The sequence below is a fragment of the Rhinopithecus bieti genome, unplaced genomic scaffold, assembly GCF_001698545.2.
Source record: "Rhinopithecus bieti isolate Rb0 unplaced genomic scaffold, ASM169854v2 scaffold_23236, whole genome shotgun sequence".
Classification (NCBI taxonomy): Eukaryota; Metazoa; Chordata; class Mammalia; order Primates; family Cercopithecidae; genus Rhinopithecus; species Rhinopithecus bieti.
This window is the reverse complement of record NW_016811820.1, coordinates 1,448,624-1,469,507: the sequence shown is the minus strand read 5'-3', so window position 1 is coordinate 1,469,507 and position 20,884 is coordinate 1,448,624.

The following is a 20,884-nucleotide window of genomic DNA, read 5'->3' as shown; positions in this document are numbered from 1 at the left end:
CTTAGACCAATGGAACAGAATAGAAAACTCAGAAATAAAGCCATACACCTACCATCATGTGATCTGCAACAAGGCTGACAAAAACAAGCAATGGGGAAAAGGCTCCTTATTCAACAAATGGTGCTGGGATAACTGGCTAGCCATGTGCAGAAGATTGAAGTTGGACTCCTATGTTTTACCATATACAAAAATTAACTCAAAATGGATTAAATATTTAAATATAAGACCTCAAACTCTAAAAATTCTGAAAGACAACTTAGGAAATACCCTTCTTGTCATCAGTCTCAGAAAAATTTTTGGCTAACTCCCCAAAAGATATTGAAAGTCATGAAAACAGTTTAGGAAAAGTTCTAGGGAGTGGGTTCAAGCCAAAACCTTGCTGCGGTTAAATCTCTTATGAGCAGTCAATAAATGCAAAGTGTGGATTCAAAGCTGAATGTAGAAGATATGGTTCAAGGGGGTAGGAGCTGAGTAAAAACAGACAGGAAGTATGCACAAAGCAAAAGGGATCTAAGACAATTGTTGGGAGGAAAGGGTGTGTCTTGTCGGCTGTAATTCATGGAATATAAACTTGGACTGACTTAAGGTCACCAGATCAAGTGTGCAGGTGTGGGATATTTTCTGTCTTTTGTGCTTTCCCCTAAGGTAAGTGATTCATGGAGAAAATCAGCTATGGACTTCAATGCAATATTAGTTTTGAGTCACTGAAATTATTTAGATCTAGATTTTTGGACCTTCCCATTTGTCAGAGATTTTCTTTATAACTTTGACATAAGTTGGAAACATTCTTATGTATATATTTAATATTTAATTTAAAAAATAAGATGAAATAATGAACTTTATGGAAGACGAGGAAATAAAATTGCACTCAGCTTTCCTATCTTTGATTGGCTCATGGCCTTTGGTATACATCAATACCTCAAAAATGGATAATAATCTTTTTATCTTCACCCAAAAAGAGGAAAGCAGGTGGGAGGGGGAGATGGTCATGCCCGTCTAGACAACTATGGAGGAGAACTCAACCTGAATGCCTGAGAGAAGCTATACCTAATAACAGTACCTCAAGTTCCATAGCATTTACATTCTACGCCTTTGAAGGCACAAAGAGACAGGGTCTCACTCTGTCACTGAGGCTGGAGTGCAGTGGTATGATCATAGCTCATTGCAACCTTTTACTCCTGGGTTCAAACAATCTCTTTGCCCCAGCCTCGGAAGTAGCTGGGACTACAGGCACGCACCACCATGCACTGTTAATTTTTTTATTTTTTGTAGAGACAGGGTCTTGCTATATTGCCTAGCTTAGTCTCAAACTCCCAGCCTCAAGCGATCCTCCCGCCTCAGTCTCCCAAAGTGCTGGGATTACAGACATGAGACACTGTGCCCGGCCTTCCTTTATTGACTCATCAGAAAGCTATGTGCTTCTTTTCCTTTGACACACCATGTATATAACCTGAGTCTGTACTGTAGGAGTTACAGAAGTATGGATTCTTAGTCATTCATCATTGATAGATAATGTCATGTCTGAAGATGTAGCTGAGCATGGCTTAAGTAAATGCAAATACCTCCACCAGCCTGTGTAGATCGGAATCTAGAAAGTACATGCCACCTGCTCGATGGTGATTAATCAATTAATTCATTCAATGACTCCTTATTGAATGCCAATGCTATACTAGCTTGGTAACTTTTATTTATTTATTCATTATTATTATTATCATTATTATTTTGAGATGGAATCTCACTCTGTCTCCCAGGCTGGAGTGCAGTGGCATGATCTGGGCTCACTGCAACCTCTGCCTGCCAGGTTCAAGCAATTCTCCTGCCTCAGTCTCCCAAGTAACTGGGACTACAGTCACCTGCCACCTAATTTTTGTATTTTTAGCAGAGATAGGGTTTCAGCATATTGGCCAGGCTGGTCTTGAACTCCTGACCTTGTGATCCACCTGCCTTGGCCTCCCAAAGTGCTGGGATTACAGGCGTGAGCCACTGTGCCAGGCCCAGCTTGCTAACTTTTAAGTGCTAGGAAGATTTCCAGGTCAATAGTCAAAACAAAGTATCCAAAGGGTAAGGTGATAGTTGGTGACAAGCCAGCAAAGCAGTCCTCTTGTCTACCCAGCACCAAATGGCAAGGCTGCACTTGTTCAACAAGACAGACAGAGTGTGTCCAGGAGCTGGGAATGAATGGAAATCGAGGCAGATAGCATCAGAGAAATCTACAAGAAGGTAGTGAGCCCTTGGGCACTGTTCTGAGTTGAATTGTACCCCCCTAAAATTCCTGTGTTGAAGTCCTGGCCCCCAGTGTCTCCAAATGTGACCTTATTTATCAATAGGTTTATTGTAAACATCCTTAGTTAAGATGATCATACTATAATATGATCAGGGTCCTTACTGAAAAAAGGAGCTGGGAGTGGATGTTCACACCTGTAACTTTGGGAGGCCGAAGGGGGAGGATCGTTTGAGGCCAGGAGTTCAAGACCAGGCTGGTCAACAAAGCAAAAACTGTCTCTACAAAAAATGATTAAAGAGTTCACTAGGCCTGGTGGCTCATGCCTGTAGCCTAGCTTCTCAGGAGGCTGACGTGGGAGGATCATTTGAGAACCAGGGGTTGGAGGCTGCAGTGAGCTCTTGTCCTGCCATTGCATTCCAGCCTGGGAGACAGAGCTGGACTCTATCTCTAAAAACAAAAGAGAAAATTTGAACATAGACCACACACAGGGAGAAAATGCTGAGGGTAGAGATCTACAAGCCAAGAGACAGCAAAGATTGCCTGCAAAGCCACCAGCAACTAAGAGACAGGCCTGGAGCAGATCCTCCCTCACAGCCCTCAGAAGGAACTAACCCTGCCAGCAACTTGATCTTGGATTTCCAGCCTGCAGAACTGTGAGACAAAAAATGTCTACTGTTAAAGCAGCCTACTTTATGGCACTTTCTTATAACAGTCCTAGAAAACTAATACAGGTAGCAGCCTGACCAGTTCCTGTTCCTGAAATAGGGTCAACTGGAAAGATGGCAAGAACCTAGCCAGGTGCTGGGTCTAGGGAGACAAGTACTATGTCATAAGGCAGGGACCCACATACCTGGAGTAGAAGGTCTTGATGCAGAGGGATACATGCTACTGAGTTCTGGAATCCTGAATTTTCTTTCTTTTCCTTTTTTCTTTTTTTTGAGACAGAGTATCCCTCTTGTCACCCAGGATGGAGTGTAATGGCACAATCTCCACTCACTGCAACCTCTGTCTCCTGGGTTCAAGTGATTCTTCTGCCTCAGCCTCCTGAGTAGCTGGAATTATAGGCACCCACCACCACTCCTAGCTAATTTTTGTGTTTTTAGTAGAGATGGGGTTTCACCATGCTGGCCAGGATGGTCTCGAACTCCTGACCTCAGGTGATCCACCCATCGCAGCCTCCCAAAGTGCTGGGATTACAGGCATGAGCCACCGCACCTGGCCGAGTCCTGAATTTTCTATATTCATAGATTGAGGTAGACCTGGGTCCTGGGTGTGAATCCACTGCACCTGTAGCTGATGTTGTGTGTTCTCTCCCAAGATTCCTTTTTCTGGCTCTGTGGCTTTCTCTAGATTTTGCAAGCCTCCCTCCTAACTGTGCACACCTGCCACCTTCTTCAGCAGATTATCCTGGGGCCACCATGGCTTTATCCAGAGGCACCAGCCCCAAAAGTACCTGGGAGTTTACATTCTCCCAAGTCTTCCTTTTGTCAATGTCTTGAGGCAGAACAAACCCTGTGGACTAAGTTATGCTCCATGGGTATTAGTTTCAAACTGCTGCTGTAACAAATTGCCATAAATTTGGTAGCTTAAAAACAACACAGTACATGCCGGGCATGGTGGCTTATGTCTGTAATCCCAGTACTTTGAGAGGCCAAGGCAGGTAGATCACCTGAGGTCAGGAGTTTGAGACCAACCTGGACAACATGACAAAACCCCATCTCTACTAAAAATATAAAAATTAGCCGGGTGTGGTGGTGGTGGCGGGCACCTGTAATCTCAGCTGCTCAGGAGGCTGAGGCAGGAGAATTGCTTGAACCTCGGAGGCAGAGGTTGCAGTGAGCCAAGATTGTGCCATTGCACTCCAGCCTGGGAGACAGAGCGAGACTCCATCTCAAAATGAAAACAAAAGCAAAACAAAAACAAAACCCCCAAAACAAAACAAAACAAAACAATACAGTACAGTACAAATGTATTATCCTCCTTTTCTATAATTTCATCTTAGGTCAGGTTGTCTAAGAATACACTCTGAGAGAAGGAAGCAATTTTCTGAGGATGTACTCCCAGGAGAAACTGATTGGGGGTTGGGGGGTGGGCGGATGCAGGATAGGAAAATGGAAGAGGCCAAGCAAGGAGGGTCTAATTTCTGGTGAAGTTCCATCATCAGCCTCATCTCATGGAGGGAACTCTAGTGAGGTAGATAGAATAATGGCACCCCCACAGACTTCCGGCCTTAATCTCTGGAACCTGCAACAGTTACCTTCCTTGGAAATAGGGTCTTTGCAGATGTCATTAAAGGAAAGGTCTTGAGAAGGGGACATGATCCTGGATTATCTGTGTGCAGCCTAAATGCAGACACAAGTGTCCTTATAAGAGAGAGGCAGAGTGAGATTCAGCATATGGAGGCAGGGGGGTGTGGTGGGCATGGTGGCTCACGCCTGTAATCCCAGCACTGTGGGAGGCCGAGGCGGGCAGATCACCTGAGGTCTGGAGTTTGAGACCAGCCTGGCCAACACGGGGAAGCCCCATCTCTACTAAAAATACAAAAATCAGCCGGGTGTGGTGGCATATGCCTGTAATCCCGGCTACTCGGGAGGCTGAGGCAGGAGAATTGCTTAAACCTGTGAAGCAGAGATTGCAGTGAGCCGAGATCTCGCCACTGAGCTCCAGCAGATCACCTGAGGTCTGGAGTTTGAGACCAGCCTGGCCAACACGGGGAAGCCTCATCTCTACTAAAAATACAAAAATCAGCCGGGTGTGGTGGCACACGCCTGTAATCCCGGCTACTCGGGAGGCTGAGGCAGGAGAATTGCTTGAACCTGGGAAGCAGAGATTGCAGTGAGCCGAGATCTCGCCACTGAGCTCCAGCCTGGGTGACAAAGTGAGACTCTGTCTCAAAAACAAACAAACAAACAAACAAACAAACAAACAAACAACATAGAAGAAGGAAAAGACAGTGTGAAGGTGGAGGTGGAGATCAGAATGATGCAGCCACAAGCCAAGGAATGCCAGTGCCTATCAGAAACTGAAGAAAGCAAGGCATGGGTCTTGCCCAGAGCCTCCAGAGAGGGCAAATAAGGTCCATGCAGTAGTTTTTTCAAAGCTACCAGAGTAATCTGATCTAACACATCATTTCTCTCTGTGCACCAAGCACTGCCTGTAAGACAGACATAGCCTGCATTTGTGATTTCTCAACTGAGTGTCCCACTGAGTCTGGAGGGCTGATTAAAACCCAGATTACTGGGCCCCACTGTCAGGCTCTCTGATCCAGTAGGTCTGGAGTGGGACCTGAGAAATTGCCCTTTAAACAAGCTCCCATGAGATGCAGATGCTGCTGGTTCTAAGAGCACATTTTGAGATGCATTTCTTGCATACACACAGCCCAACACAGGATGTGTGTGTGCTGAGGGTCTATAAGCCACGTGCTGCCTGTCAGCAGAGGAAGCCATTGGCTACGTGAGGGTCAGAAGGGGCTCCATTTTTCTGAGCCTTGATGGGTGAGGAGGTTTTCACTGGAGGAGATGGCGATCTACAGGAAGCAGGAGCAAAGGAACCGAGGTTGGTTAATGCACAGAGAGTGTCTACGTTTGAGACTCAATGAGAAGTTGGTATGGAAGGGGAATGGTCAGAGAGAAGGCAGGAGATTTTGGCTTAGGAACAGGAGAATTCCTGTTCCTGAAACAGGGCCATGCTCCCAAGGCTTCCCATGGTCGATGTCCAACACCAAACAGGAATTGCTGTCCCTTGGGAGTATTAACTGTGGACCTCTGGCCTCCAGAACGTTGAGATAATGGATGGTGTGGTAATCTGTTACAGTAGTCTCTAGAGACGAATCTGTGCCCACCCTTGGTTCTATTTGCCTTGCTTGGAGGTCAGCCAGGCAAGATTTGTCTAGGGCCACCCCGTGCATATATCATACATTTCTCTCCAGAGTTAGAGGAGAAGCCAAATTGTAATTCTACCTTTGGAAGCACGGAAATATGACCTCAGGGTGTTTGTCATTTGTACGTGGTTTTCAACGTACTTATTTTATTAATAAGTCAAATGACAGCACAAGTTATGGCATCGCTTCCCGTTCAATGGCCTTTTACTCCCAGTGGGCCTGGTTCTTACTATAATTTCCTATCTGCAAGAGACTCAGGCAATGTAAGTGGGAAATACTTCGGTGCCGGTTACCAGGCATACATTTGGCCTGATAAATAGCAAAGCTATTTAATTTAAACATGCTTTTAGAGAATTACACCAAAGAGAATGTCATAGCCAGGCACAGGGGCTCACACCTGCAATCCCGGCATTTTGGGAGGCTGAGGTGGAAGGATTGCTTGAGGCCAGGAGTTTGAGACCAGCTTGGGCAATACAGCACGATCTCATATCCATAAAAATAAAAACAATAAAAAAATTAGAGGGGTGTGGTGGCCCGTGGTTGTAGTGACAGCTACTTGGGAGGCTGAGGCAGGAGGATTGCTTGAGCTCAGGAGTTCAAGGCTGCAGTGAGCCATGATTGCGCCACTACACTCCAGCCTGGGCGACAGAGTAAGACCCTGTCTCTAACGCAAAACAAAACAAAAATGTCATGAATTGACAGAACTGAATGGATTTTTTTGTTAATTCAAGAACAAAATGTGTTCCCGTTGCTGGATCCACACTGATAATCTGAGTATGATGGAGCAGATTAGAGAAAAATAATATAAAGTAGCCAGTTGAGAGCTCAGGGTAAAATACCATTGTTTAACTGTCCACTTAGTATTTCATGAACTAAATGCAGCCCACAATGGGTCCAACTTAATGATCAGTTTTGTTTTTAAGCAAATAGTATTCTATAAAGCTTCAATGTAGTAATAAATAGTGCTTTTGCAATTGCTCTGATTTCAAATGTCTGTATGACATTTTGGTGAAATCATTCCAGAATCAGAAGTTCCTTTTAAGTGAGGAGTAAGGGAGAGAAAAGACCCCAACCTTGACCTAATTAACCACAGGAGTTTGAATGCATTTTTCTCTTTCGATGTGGAAGGAACTAGGTCTCACTCAACTGAACCCGTGACCTGGCACTCAGAAAGCTCTCCATAAACATTTGGCCGCAACTGTGGGTTCATTTCAGTTCAACAAACACAAAGCAGTCCAAAGATTCTAGCGTTGTCGCAGTAAAAAGTGGTTTGGGTTGGGTAAGAAAATCTACTTCTGGCCACTGGTGGTTTTGCATAAATTAGACTTGCAAATAAGCCAGAGCGCCTGCTTTGTGAGTGAAACCTTTGTTTATTTAGGACTCCGTGAAAAGAAGCCCTGGCATTTCGAGCCTTGTCAAACTTCTCAGCAGTATCCAATTTTCTAGGTCCAATATCTGTCTGGGTTACTTGCCTGGAGCCACAGTCTACCCGGAGGGCAGAAGGCTTCTTATAAGGACTCTTGATTCTCTTCGTTTCTCTGAGTCCAGGGTTTTTATCAGCAAGCCTGTTCCTTCCGTTTTGATGGCATGTGATTTAGGAGGCTGTCGTCCATCCTGTTTGGCTCCACTGAGTGAACTCAGCTTTCACATTATGGGTGCTGGCCCTGCTGTCTGGGGTTTATCCAGAACGTCCTTAGCTTGTCTTTCTGACTTGTTCTTCCTCTTGGCACTCCAGTATACTTAACCCATTCCCCCTCCCCTCCTCTATCTTTTTTGGCACCATTTTTTCCCCCTAATCACCTTGCTTAATGATTCAGTATGGGCCAGGTGCAGGGGCTCATGCCTGTACTCCCAGCTACTTGGGAAGCTGAGGCAGGAGGATGGATCGCTTGAGCCCAGGAGTTTGAGACCCGCTTGGGCAACATAGCGAGATCCTGTCTCTACAAAACATTTTTTTGAAATTAGCTGGATGTTCTGCGTGCCTGTAGTACTAGCTGCTCAGGAGGCTGAGGTGGGAGGATCGCTTGAGCCCAGGAGTTGGAGCTGAGTCTTGGAGTCCAGGAGTTAGAGGTTGCAGTGGGCTGTGATCACACCACTGTACTCCAGTCTGTTCAACAGAGCGAGACCTGGGGTGGAACTGGAAGCTACAGTGGTTTGGAGGTTACAGTGGGCTATGATCGAGCCACTGTACTTCAGCCTATGTAACAGAGTGAGACCTTGTCTCTTAAAAAAAAAAAAAGAAAGGTGGCAGGGTGCCAGGAGGGGTGGCTTGCGCCTGTAATCCCAGTACTTTGGGAGGCTGAGGGGGGTGGATCACGAGGTCAGGAGATTGAGACCATCCTGGCCAACACGGTGAAACTCCATCCCAACAAAAAACTAAAAATACAAAACATTGGGGGGCGGGGGTGGGGAGGGCAGTGAGCTGAGATCATGCCACTGCACTCCAGCCTGAGTGACAGAGTAAGACTCCGTCTCAAAACAAAACAAAAAAAGATTTAATGTGAACTAAATGATGCTCCTGGCTCTGACTCTGACATCCCTAGTTTGACGGGAATTGGGATACATGCTCCCTGACTCCAGTCACCCTCCCCACAATGTCCACCTGAGTTCAGGAGGCCAGTTAGCCTACTCCTCCTGCACCTGCCTCATTCCCTCAAGAATGGGGAATTGCACCATTCATTAATAAATGCCTTGGGAAAAGAGAGGCATAGGCAAGCACTGGACTTGTCTTCTTTTCTTTTCTTTTCTTTTTTTGAGATGGAGTCTGGCTCTGTCACACAGGCTAGAGTGCAGTGGTACAATCTCAGCTCCCTGCAAATTCTACCTCCCGGGTTCAAGTGATTCTCCTGCCTGAGCCGCCTGAGTAGCTGGGACTATAGGCACGCACTACCACACCCAGCTAATTTTTGTATTTTTAGTAGAGATGGGGTTTCGCCACATTGGCCAGGCTGATCTTGAACTCCTGGCCTCAAGTGATCTGCCCACCTCAGCCTCCCAAAGTGCTGGGATTACAGGCGTGAGCCACGGAACCCAGCTGGGACTTGTTTCTTCTTCTCCTTTCTTTTATGGACTTTCTGTTCATTTCCCCAGGATCTGTCTTCCCAGCTCAGTACATCTGGCCTTAGCGATGTTCCTCACACATCCTTAGTTCACTTCTCACTTGTACGTATTCCTAGCCTAGCTTGATTGAAACCAAATGTACATCCATGGCTCAGTTTCTCCATCCAAGGACTTGCTTTTGAGTCATTCTTCAGGGAGCCCTGATCCCTAAAAGCCTGCTCCAGGAGGATCCCTAGGTCACACCTTCCCTTTTTTTTTTTTTTTTTTTTTTTTGAGATGAAGTCTCGCTCTTGTTGCCCAGGCCAGAGTGTAGTAGCATGATCTCAGCTCACTGCAACCACCACCTCCCCGGTTCAAGCGATTCTCCTGCCTCAGCCTCCCGAGTAGCTGGAATTACAGGCATATGCCACTGTGGCAGGCTAATATTTGCATTTTTAGTAGAGACGGAGTTTTACCATGTTGGCCAGGCTGGTCTCAAACTCCTGACCTCAATTGATCTGCCTGCTTTGGCCTCTCAAAGTGCTGGGATTACAGGTGTGAGCCACTGCACCCAGCCTGAAGGGCATTATTCTACCACGCTTGGCTAATTTTTGTATTTTTAGTAGAAACCAGGTTTCATCATGTTGGCCAGGATGGTCTCGAACTCCTGACCTCAGGCGATCTGCCCGCCTCAGCCTCCCAAACTGCTGGGATTACAGGCATAAGCCTGACCACCTTCCCTGTTTTTGCTCACTGAGTTCCTGTGTGTGATTTCCTTTACCCCTTTCCCTGGACTTCAGCTTCCATTGTTTCTCATCCTCAGTCCTTCTAGCAACCCAAGTGTCTCAACAAAAATGGAGGCATTTTTTATTCTTGACCGTTTCGTCTTCGCTCTTTGACAAGACCCTATCTCAGATGACAACTCTTGGTGATTCTTGGATTTTTCCAGATACGCAGAGTTCTGTGTATCTGACCTAAAGCCATGCTTATTGGCCTCTTGGGGCTCTCCAATGACACAGAAGACCTGTGATAGTGAATGTTTTCTTGCACTGTGATGAGCAATTGCCAAGTTCCTAGGTACTGCCCCATGCCTGGTTTGCTGAACTTCTGCGATTAACCTGGCTGGTACCCTTCCGTCAGTGCCTAGGGTTGGAAAATGCTCACCTTGTTCCCTCACTGCTCCTGTTTTACTCCAGAAGGCTGCCATGCTTGACCAACACATCCTGAGATACAACTTTGTATTTGCTTGCTTGTTCATTTGTTTCAAGAGCCTAGAATTTTAAGTAGTCCAGACAGCAAAAATGCAAGCAAGAACGCACATAGAAATACAGAGGAAAACAATTCCATGCCATATGGGAGATGATACTGAAACTCATTCAGAAATATATTTAATGCCTGGAATGTTCTCGAATGTTTTCTTAACACTTACAGTTGACTAAAATGACTTTATGCCCCTGTGTTTTTCTTTTCTCTGGCTGTCTTTAGATCCATGAGTCGTGACTTATAATGCAACACAACTATGTTTTAAAATAAATTTACCATGTTGGTTATTATTTGTTCGTATTATGGTTTGTGATTTTCAAAGCTCTTTCTTACAGCTTAGTATATTTCATGAAAATGCATACTGTGTTTTGAAGCAATCCATGGGAGTTTCTGGATTTTTTCCAATGTTGCAGCCATTGCAAAACATTTTGGAAATATTGATTTGATTTGGGTTAAAAGACATGCAAAATGAAGGGCATTATTCTTTTTTTTTCTTTTTTTTTGAGATACAGTCTCACTCTGTTACCCAGGCTGCAGTGCAGTGATGTGATCTCAGCTCACTGCAACCTCTGCTTCTCGAGTTTAAGCCATTGTCCTGTCTCAGCCTCCCAAGTAGCTGGAATTACAGGCATGTGCCACTGTGCCCAGCTAATATTTGCATTTTTAGTAGAAATGGGGTTTCACCATGTTGGCCAGGCTGGTCTCAAACTCCTGACCTCAAACGATCCACCTGCCTCAGTCTCCCAAAGTGCTGGGATTACAGGTGTGAGCCACCATGCCCAGCCTGAAGGGTATTATCCTACTAAACTAGAAGAGTAGTATTTAAATGTTTGTGAGCCTCAGAATCTTGTTAAAAACTGGAAAGCTTGTTACCACACAAATCACACCCCCAGGAACCCACCACCCAGTCCAGTTTCTGATTAAGTCTGGGTAGGGTCTTGTGCTTTGCTTTTCTGGAACGTTCCCAAGAAGATGTCAATGCTTCTGGTCCAGGGACCATGTTTTGAAAAGCACTGGACTAGAAAACCAGTTCTTGACCCTAGCTGGATAAGCAGAACACGTGCAAAACTCTTCAAAAACGCAAAAGGAAGCAGCTGCAAAAATGGTCACAGCAGACATGTATGTGATTCTGACAAATTAGAAACAAGCTCAATGTCCAATGGCAGGAGAACAGAGGAGTCAATTGTGGTGGATTTGTATAGTGGATCACCAAAGGAACACGAAAAATGGATGAACTAGAGTTATATTTATCAATATGGAGAAATCTTACAAATATAAGACAAAGAAAAAAGGAAGTTGTACAGGAATGAATATAGTATATTATTTGTTTATGATTCAAGAATTTGCACGATAATGTGATGGGTCATTTTGATGCATATGTGATCAACGTATAATGAACCATAAAGACACCTATAAAAAGACATAAATCCAGGGAAAGAACATTGTGACTGGGTGAGGGTAGGTTGTTGGGGAGTCGATAATGCCACTGGTGGTGCAGGGGATGCTTCAAATGTATGTGCAAGACTTCCTTTCTTAAACTGGGTGGTGAGTTCACAAGTAGATGTTACATTATTTCTCAAACCTTTCCACAATATGAAAAGTGATACATGTATATCTCTCCCAGTTCCCACCTAGGGGTGCTTCAATTTACGAAACTCCACCTATGATCCTCATACACAAATTATTGCTGTATTCCTGCTGAAATATACCCCATATATTTGACTCCCCGTGGTAGTACTCGACCATTTATTTCAATAATCAGACTTAATAATAGATACCTTTGAAAATAAATTATATGTTTGGAAATGGCCTACTGACAAAATCTTGTCACAATGGAGAAGGTCAAAAAGAAGGTATTGAAGGCTCTGAAAATGGTTTGTAAGGAGGAATGCAAATATTGACTTTTTTTTTTTTTTGAGACGGAGTCTTACTCTGTTGCCCAGGCTGGAGTGCAGTGGTGCGATCTCGGCTCACTGCTACCTCCGCCTCCCAGTTTCAAGCGATTCTCCTGCCTCAGCCTCCCGTGTAGCTGGGACTACAGGTGCATGCCACCATGCCTGGCTAATTTTTTGTATTTTAGTAGAGATGGGGTTTCACTGTGTTAGCCAAGATTGTCTCGATCTCCTGACCTCGTGATCCGCCTGCCTTGGCCTCCCAAAGTGCTGGGATTACAGGCGTGAGCCACCGCGCCCAGCCAGTATTGACTCTTTATAAGGCTACTTTGAAGGGATGATACAAACATATATAACCTGAGAGATTTGTTACCCAATTGATCGCATTTATTTATAGAGAGTCCTTGAACACAAGTAAAATTATCAAACCANTCCCAGTTTCAAGCGATTCTCCTGCCTCAGCCTCCCGTGTAGCTGGGACTACAGGTGCATGCCACCATGCCTGGCTAATTTTTTGTATTTTTAGTAGAGATGGGGTTTCACTGTGTTAGCCAAGATTGTCTCGATCTCCTGACCTCGTGATCCGCCTGCCTTGGCCTCCCAAAGTGCTGGGATTACAGGCGTGAGCCACCGCGCCCAGCCAGTATTGACTCTTTATAAGGCTACTTTGAAGGGATGATACAAACATATATAACCTGAGAGATTTGTTACCCAATTGATCGCATTTATTTATAGAGAGTCCTTGAACACAAGTAAAATTATCAAACCATAGATTGAAGGAAAGAAGGCAATATTTCATAGCTTTGTTTCTGAGAAGTTAATTTAAAAAAAAAAAAAAAAACTCTACAAAAATCTTTAAACTTAGCCTGCCAAATACACGTAACATCCCTAGGATGATGTTGTTCTAATGTTGATGTGGGGGCACTTTATGAATTCCGCCGTGAGTGAAAGAATGGAGGGTTTTTTTTTCAGTAGGATTCTCACTTTTAGCCCCTTCATGATGAAGGATGCTGCCATTAGAAAAAGCATAAAATATGTGATATTGGTTTGGTGTTTGGGTGGTGGGCTTTAAGGATACTGATATCAGAAACTGAGAAGTTACAGGCCCATGTTATACAACAGATAAACAAAAAAGTATTGTCTGATGTGGATGAACCTAGAGAACATTATGGTAAATGAAACAAACCAGACACAGAAAGACAAATAGTGCATGTTCTCATTTATATGTGAAATCTAAAGCAATCGAACTCATTGAAGCAGAGAACACAGTGCTTACTACAGGCTGGGGGTGGGGGCAATGGAGAGGCATTGGTCAAGGGACACAGAGGCTCTGTTAGACAGGAGGGATCGTATAATAAGTGTTTGCGGTGATACATAGGTTAATTAGCTTGATTCAATCATTCTGTGCTGTGCCTATGTATCCGAGCATCAATTTCACCCCATAAATAGATACAATTATAACTTGTCAATTTAAAAAGTATTGTTGGCCGGGCATGGCAGTTCATACCTGTAATCCCAGCACTTTGGGAGGCCGAGCCTGGCGGATCATGAGGTCAAGAGATCGAGACCATGCTGGCTGACATGGTGAAACCCTGTCTCTACTAAAAATATAAAAATTAGCTGGGCATGGTGGTGCATTTCTATATTCCCAGCTACTCGGGAGGCTGAGGCAGGAGAATCGCTCGAACCCAGCAGGTGGAGATTGCAAGGAGCCCAGATCATGCCATTGCACTCCAGCCTGGTGACAGAGTGAGACTTCGTCTAAAAAAAAAAAAAAGAAGAAGAGGAAGAAAGGAAAATATTGTCTAGCATAACTTGGAAGGCAGACTGAATATATCCAAGGCTGCCGCTCTGGTGGAAGAAGTCAGAAAACAGGATGTCACTGGTGTGTGTGGAATTCCTCCTTAACAGAGAAGACTGGGAGGGCTTTTTGTTGTTGCTGTTTTGTGGTTTTCTGGTCCTCGTTTTATCACCACTGTGTATATTAAATGTATGGAAGGCAGATGATTTCTTGTTTTTTATGTGTACAACTGATCATATCTTGACGTGCTTCATAAAAACTGGGGAAATGGCTGTTGTCTTTCTGAGCGCCCATGCTTTGCACAGATGTAGTTTCAGGTGAGACTTTGGGTGGTCTCTCTTAAGGGGGAGATGGATATATTCTAGGTGTAGAAAAAAATAATGCATATGAACCAGGTGCAGTAGCTCATGCCTGTAATCCCAGCACTTCTGGGGACCAAGTAGGAGGATCCCTCGAGCCCAGGAGATTGAGACTGGCATGCGCAACATAGCAAGAGTCTGTCTCTACAAAAAATTTAAAAATCCAGGCGTGATGGTATGTGCCTGTAGACCCAGCTACTCAGAGGCTGAGGTGGAAGGATCACTTGAGCCTGGGAGGCAGACGCTGCAGTGAGCCATGATAGCACCACTACACCACAGCTGGGGTGACAGAGAGACACCCTGTTTCAAAAGAAAAAAAGTTAATAAAGGTTAATATGGATGCTGGAGGCTGAAAGAAGCAACAGTAGCAGGATCACTAACTGCCCACCAAAGTCTGTCCTGTTCCAGCGGAGAGAGTTTTACTTGGAAATGTTTGTCCAGTCTTTCTGCCATCTAGGTGACTTGTTCTTGTCCATAAAGTAAAAGTTAAGTACCATTTAAAGACTGAAGAGGTTCAAAAGTGGTTGTGCCTTCTTCTTCCTCTTTTGGCTCATACACTGGCTGGATTGAGAAGGCTCTGAAGCCTGACAGGATGGGGCAACCGCGAGACAGAAAGAGCCTGGATCCCTGAATCACCTCGTGGAAGGCTGCTGGCCGATCAGGAATACCTGCCCTGGACTGTTACTTGAACAAGAAATACATTTCTTTTGTGTTAAGCCACTGAAAATTTAAGGATTTATTTGTTATAGCAGCTAGCATTGCTCTAAATAATCTACTCATATGGAATTTCAATAGGATTGTTTAGTGGCTATCATATGAAGATATAATCAGTTGCAGATATAACCTGGTTGCATGTGGGACCAAAATTAAAATCAGGAAGAGAATAATCATTCTATAAGATGTCTGCATTGACAACTCGTTCTGGAGTCCTTACTTTCAGCCCTGGCTAATTATTTCTTTTTTTTTTTATGGAAAATCAGCATTGCTGAGAGGCTGTGTGATTTCACCCACTCGACTTATTGCCTTGCTGTGCAGGTTTTTACTGAGTACTGAAGTGAACCAGAAGAGCTTTCTGTCTTACATTAGTGAACTCTCTATCTTTGCTGGAAGAAACAAGAAAATGCATTTCATTTGCCACTGGTCATGCTGTGATGACAGATAATTAGAAACTTTAATCAATCTTGTTTTGTCAGCATGACTCTCATATCAAAAGAGACTGTGTTTCAAAAGAAGCTGCAAGTAAATATAAAATTTAGGACTGTGAAGCATCTGTAATGAACTATAATGACGTTAAGTAATGATATCCCACAACCCTGTCCCCAGTCTCTTGTGTGTATCAAATTCTTTCCCTCCACACTTCTCCGCCTTTCCATTTGCACCTAATTTTCATGTATTTATTTGCCTTCATGTCTTACAAATCACTACTCTAACTTCCATGGACACAGATGGAAGAGGGACAGGGCAATGTGACTTCCACCTTCTCAGGCCACCTAATCCACCTCAGTGTTTAATGCTTTCAGAAGAGGCTTTTGAGCCAAACAAGCCTAACTTCAAATTCCAATTTTACCATTTTCCAGCTTTGTGATCTTCAGCAAGTTACTTCATCTCTGTAAGTGGAATATCTTTCAATACCTGTAAATTAAGGCGACATTTACCAACGTCCTCAAGTCATTGCAATTACCAAGGGAGGTAATACGCAGAGTGTGTAGTGTGCTATCTGGTGCAGAATGTTGAGAATCTGCTCTTGAAAATGTTCAATCTTTTCTGCTCCCCTTTTGAATATAAGACATTTCTTCTAGGCTGAAGGAAGTAGATTTTCTAGCTTGATGACTAGAATGTATGAAGATTTTGTCTGACATCCTCCCACCACCCTAAGTAGTGGGGTACTTGCACATGTAAACAAACATTACAACAAATGTGCTAATGGGGGTATTTTCTGGGGTCTACAGAAACCTGAGGGAGTGTCCTTGCATCGCCCTTCATCACCTTACATGGAGTCTTGATCTTATCTATTTCAAAGAGGAGAAAAACAATTTTTCTTTTGGAGAACATAAGCGATTGAGATATGAGGAAGCTCATGCTTAAGGAAGGCATCCGCATGTAGACACCTGCTGACTGTATCTTAAGGCTTGTTTCTCTGCCAGAAATCCTGGAGAGGTTTTGGCAGAGAGACTGAACCTAGAAATCGTGAGTATGTGTTATTTCTGGTGTGATGGGGCATGGAGCTTAGTAGTGAAAGGCATAGCTGGAGGCCAAGTAGTACGTAGCTTTTGCACAATGTTTTCATTTTGTTTGGTTTGTGAGGGCATCTGAAGGCTTACATGTGGATGTTGGAAGCTGCACATACCCTTCCTCGTTTGCTCAATTCACAGGGTTTCCACTGCCTGCTGCTGTCTCTCTCTGCAGATCCCAAGCATGCCCATTTTCCAGGGCCGATTGACATCTTCCTTCCTTCCCAAAGTGTTTCTTGGCCAAATTCACTGCACAAGTGATCTTTTTTTATCTTTCTTCCACTCATAATGTAAGTATGCAGTTTATATTACCACCAGTGCATAACTTATGGTTCTTCTCTCATTATTTTATTTGTATTTTTCTTGGTGTTCTAACTAGATAGTGACCTCATAGGTGCATCCTTATAACCATTTGGCCAGCCGATATTGACCAAGTGCCCACCAGTTGTGTTGTTTTATTTTATTTTATGTTAGAGATTGTCTTCACTCTGTTGCCTAGGCTAGAGCACAGTGGTGCAGTCATAGCTCACTGTAGCCTCAAACACCTGGGCTCAAATGAGATCCTCTCATCTCAGCTCCCAAGTAGCTTGAACAACAGGTGCATGGCACCACAGTGGTTTTCTTGTTTTTGCTTTTTGTTTAATTTTGTAGAGACAGGACATTGTTAGGTTGCTCAGGCTGGTCTTGAACTCCTGGGCTCAAGCACTGTTCTCGGCCTCCCACGATGTTGGTGTTTATAGGCGTGGGCCACCATGCCCAACCTGATTATTTAATTTTATTCCTCACAAAACACCACTGGGTGTTATCGCTATAGTTTCATTGGTTCTTCTTTGAGCCCTAGATTTCTTAATAACTTGTCACAAGTCTAGAGTCTGAACCACACAGTAAGTAAGTAAGAGATCTGGATTTTAAGCTCTGGTCTGAAATCTAATTGTCTTTCTACCAGAGCTGATGCTCTCAAGGTTGACCATGCTTAATACTTGCTTTGTATTCATCAGAGTATCTAGTTATGTGCTTTGCATGTAATTAAAACTTAATAAATCTTGATTAAGTCTTTGAAAAAAGGGCACTGTGGGGATGCTTTCTAAGAATCTTTCTTCACTTTCAACTTAATTTCTCTCCTTCCAAAATACTGAATGGAGTTTATGATGAGAAGTGACTTCAAATGATGCTTTTGGATTCTGTTGATCATTTTATGACAGCTCTTGCAATTAATGTGATTTGGGGGAATCACTGAAGTGTTTGTGGTTGGCTTGTATGAGTGGATTTAAGGTTTGGCACAAGCTAGTGAGATGGAGGAGGATGGGATCTGAGTCAGAGATCCACCAGGGCCTGAAGATTTTGACATTATACAGAAATCGAATAGGCTCAATGAGCAGAAAGTCTACTTAGTGGATGGAGTAAACTACTGGAAGCCTCTAAAATATTTTCAACTGATTTGTTCTTTAGCTGAAGAGGCTTGAGTTTTAATTATGCCAAAGGGTCTGTGTATTAGTCCATTCTCATACTGTTTTAAAGATACTACCTGAGACTTGGTAATTTATAAAGAAAGGATATTTGATTGACTCACAGTTCCACATGGCTGGGAAGGCCTCAGGAAACTTACAATCATGGCAGAAAGCAAAAGGGAAGCAAGATATGTCTTACATGGTGGCAGGGGAGAGAGAGAGAGAGAGAGAGAGAGAGAGAGAGAGGAAGTGCCACGCTTATAAACCATCAGATCTCATGAGAACTCACTCACTATCATGAGAACAGCATAGAGGACACTGCCCCCATGATCCAGTCACTTCCTACTAGTCCTTCCCTTGACACATGAGGATTATAATTCGAGATGAGATTTGGGTGAGGACAAAGAACCAAGCCATGGTTTGATGACAAACCAGTCTGTCATCAGGGATGCTTCTCGCTGCAGAGTTACCTGGACCATGGTCTTTTTTGAAAGGCTACAGAGTCTGTGTGGGGGTCTTTTTTTTTTTTCTGAGGCAGAGTCTTGCTCTGTTGCCCAGGCTGGAGTGCAATGGCATGATCATAGCTCACTGCAGCCTTGAGCTCCTGGGCTCAAACAATTCTGCCTCAGCCTCCTGAGTAGCTGGGACTACAGGTGTGCACCAGCATGCCAGGCATCTGGGTAGATTTTTTTTTTTTTTGTAATTGTTGAGATGGGGGGGGTCTCACTATGCTGCCCAGGCTGGTCTCAAACTTCTGGCCTCAAGGGGTCCTCCTGTCTCAGCTTCCCAAAGTGCTGAGGTTACAGGCATGAGCCACTGTGCCTGGCTGTAGTGGCCTCTTGATTATCAGCTGAACCACAGTCCCATGTAAGTCTAGAATGATGGCTGAGGGCTCAGCAGCTGGATTTCCAACACTTTCCCTGCCGCAGCTTCCCCCAAGTCCCTGTGCAAGGTACCTGAATGAAATCTACACATAGAGCTAAGAGCTGGGCAAAAACACACTCTTTCATACCACGAAGCTTTTGCTCCAAACCACTTTCCATGTCTCCTAAAGAGGTAGACTGGATCACATGGAGTCTTTCTTTCTGACTTTGAGACAAACTCAAGACATAGAGCCATGGCAGACTGGATCGCCTCTTCCACTCCTCTTCTTCTGAGTTTGTACTACTCAAGTTTTGAGCCTCCGTATTCTATCATTGTTACAAGTGAAGATCGGGCAATTTAAGGAAACAGTAGAAAATCATTGAAGAGTATTTGCCCTAATGCTGAGAGCAGAACAGACCTCTCATTCTGCAGAGAGAAAGAGAGAGAGAGTGAGCATGAGAGATGACCCAAAAAAGTCCAGAGAGAGATAGACACACAGAAACCGCAGGACTGTGTGATTCCTAAACAGAAGCTTTCTATAACCCCACTTTCCTCCCCAGACTTAAAGAAGTAAGAGGGGAAAAAAAAACAAAGCAATACCAAAGGCAAAAGAGAAGGAAAATCTACACCCCTAGCCTGATGATGCAGTGAACGTCCTTGCACTTGACCAATGCACTTGAGAACTCCTGCCCAGAGGCGGTGGCCTGTGATGCTAGAGAGGTGTGATGAGCTCCCCCTAGGAGCCAGTAGTGGGTGCTGCTGCTTCTCACCAGGTAAATGTGGTAGCAGCAGACCAAGGTGTTATCAACAACTAGCTCAGCAACTTGAATGGAACTGGAGGCTATTTTTCTAAGTGAAGTAACTCAGGAATGGAACACCAAATACTGTATGTTCTCACTTATGAGTGGGAGCTAAGCTATGAGGACACAAAAACATACAGAGTGATATAATGAACTTTGAGGACTTGGAACGGGGAAGTTGGGAAGAGGGTGAGAGATAAAAGACAACATATTGGTTACGATATACACTGCTCAGGTGACAGGTGAACAAAAATCTCAGAATTCACTACTAAATAACTCATCCATGTAACCAAAAACTACCTGTATCCCTAAAACTACTGAAAGAAAAAGAAAAAAATCTAGCTCAGGAAGTTGGGACTGCCTTTGAAGAGGAGAGGACCTACAAACCAGCTTGTGGGTACTTCTCTTAGTTAAAAAAAAAAAATGTCATCTCTTCAGTGTGTGAGTTTCTATTCTAGTCCCAAGAAACTTGGGAAGGGAAAACACATAAAAGGTACTTGGAAACAACACTGCAATAGTGCAAAAATGTGAGGTGGAAACATGAAACTGTGAGAGGAACCATCTGATGCTATGGACCCAGCAGGACTGACAAAGAAGAAAATAGAGAAGACAAATTAATATCAGGAATAAATAAGGGCAGACTATGGGTAACTATATACCTGTAAACACTACAACTTAGATAAAATGCACCAATTCCTCAAAAAATCACAAACTAGCAACACTCAACCAAAATGTAAGAGATAACTAGAACTTTTAATTATTAAAAGATTGAATTCATGATTAAAATCTCCTGAAAAGAAATCTCTGGCATCAGAAAATTTCTTTCACTGGTGAATACTACCAATATTTAATAAGAAATAACACAAATTTGATACAATCTCTTCCAGAAAAAAGAGAGAAGGGAACACTTGTCAATTTGTTTTATGAGGCCCAAATTGCTGGATAAAGACAGTGTAAATCAAGAAAATTCTAAGCCATTATCCTTCCTGAGTACAGGTGTAAAAGTCCTTCTAAAATATTAGTGAATCAGATCTAGTAATATATTAAAAGAGAAGTACATAATGATCAAGTGGAGTTTTTCCT